We start from the raw sequence: 2,318 nt of genomic DNA on the forward strand, positions 1-2,318 counted from the left end.
CCCCGCGTCCGCCGCGCCGCTACAAGTTTACAACAACTATTTGTTTGGGGTCGGCGGGCGCGCTCAGCGAGGCGGGCTCAGCCGCAGCCCGGTACACCCGGGCCCTCGCTCAGGGCCTCACCCGCGGCGGCCGCGGCGGCACACGTCTGTGAGGGCGAGGAGGGCGGCGGCTGCGGCTAGCGTGACGAGGTGAGAGAGCAGACCGTACGTGAGGCAGAAGGGGAGGGGAAGAAAGAAACCGGGAGGGGGGGGGGCTTGTTAATGGCTGAGCACTTTCGAGAATTGCATTAATGCATTCATTAAATGAATTCCTTTTTTTCAAAGCCAAAGCAAAAAGTAACGGAGATTATGCAGAGAGTCTGTAGTTTGAGCCAGTGCCTCACTCTCTCGACTCGAGCCCGGGTGCGTGGCGTAGCTCACCATATGCTGCTCAATCCTCCAGTGAGTAACACTATATCTTATTGCATACATTCCGCAATGAAAATCCCCTTACATACTTCGCATAATAATAGCTATATGTACGCCAGACCACGTCTAGCGCAACAGGCTTCGCGATTTCTCACGAAACACTGTTACGCTGCGACGCGCCTGGCATACATCTACCTAGGCCTGCGGGCCTGTCACCCGAGTCGGGTAGCGTAACGTAGGGCCCCGTGCGTTAACATTATGCACGGGGTAGCTGAGCGAAGTGCATTAAAGTAACAAAAGACGTAAACAATATAGAACAAAACTAAAACGAAAGAGGGTCCGCCTAGTAGGTAGGCAACCGGCTCTCTGCTCCTAGAACGTAAGAGATTGGGGGGGGGGTCGCTTTCAATTATTCCGTCTATCGTGAGCCCTTTTGGATCGCTAATCACCATCTAAGTTCATACCCTTACACCCCCCCACCCCCCCACATACACACAACAGGTACTTTTAGTGAGCAGTGAACTTGAGTAATTACTATGCAATAGAATAGATTTGGAAGTCCGCTAGAAAGGCTTGATACTAGGTACATGTCTGCTACTGTCCTTTCTATCCCCACTGCCCCCCCTACTTAATTTACCCCTTTGTGTAATGCCATATGAAGCATGGTGCTCCCATTTCATTCCATTCCAATTATTTTTGAAGATGAAATTCGATTGGTTGAAGTGAAATTAAATACCCTAATATTTAATTTAATTTCAAAATACATTTAAACTTCTCTCCTACGACAAGTGTAACTTGTCGCTCTTTCATTCATTTTTATCAGATCTCTCCGAGGTATTTAAAGTATCACGAGTCGCTGAAGTATCTTTAATTGAAAGTTCTATAATGTATCGTATCATAGAGTTTGATTTCAATGCTCCCATCATTTTATTGGGTATCATTAAACATAATTTGACTCCAGACAAAGCTAATCAATTTAAGAAAATAGTATACCTTGTTCTGATTTCGATGGGCCTATCCTACCTGTGTTTGCGATATTGGCTACAATATTGTTCGGTCCCTTGCAAGTCCATGGCTATTGTGAAAATAAGTTGTGTGTTTAATAATCGTTTTGACAAGTCCTATTGAAAGATTAGGTGACTTCCAATCATTCTACAAGTGACCACCATTCCATTTTGTTAAAACAAAAAAAAAAATTAAAATTAGGAGTTTTTTAAAAGCTACAAAATTAAAACTGTCATACAAGATTTGGATTCCTTTTTCAAAATTAAAAAGGAAATGTCTTATGCTCAAAGCCGATCAGAGTTGAAATAGCAAAGTTATTAGCCTCCAAAGGGGTAAATGTATGCAAAAACTACCAAATTGTCAATTTGGGGGGCACTAACTCTGCCATTTCGATTCCGATCGTCTTGGAGCATAAAACATTTTCGTTTTCTTTTGTCAGGATGAACTCGAAACAGTAGTTACCTTTTCACATTTCTCCCAAACCACTACCCTGCTTTCCCCCTCCAACTTACTAAACACGTAAACCATTCAAAATATCACTTTCGTTTCTTTTCACCGGACACTTGCGAAACTTCGTAGGTCGAGTTCCGCAACTCTAAAACTAAAAGTAACACACTCGGTTTGACAATCTGACATATTAATCACTTGTGAGAGAGTATCAAAGACGCGAAGTGAGCGCCGGAGCCGTAGGTGCTCTTCACCCACTCGAGTGCAGTGCTGCCAACATACCAACGAACTACGCGCAAATTCAAATAAAACGATTGAATATTTCAGAGCTGACCAATGCATCAAATAATGCACACAGATAATACTCGTAAATTATCGATTCTTAGACAAACCCGCTTCTCGCTGTCAGTGCAGAACATTTTGAGGAGATACGGAATGTTACAGACAGACAGACAGAC

This window comes from Frankliniella occidentalis, unplaced genomic scaffold, assembly GCF_000697945.3.
Source record: "Frankliniella occidentalis isolate FOCC.00 unplaced genomic scaffold, Focc_3.1 Scaffold391, whole genome shotgun sequence".
NCBI lineage: Eukaryota > Metazoa > Arthropoda > Insecta > Thysanoptera > Thripidae > Frankliniella > Frankliniella occidentalis.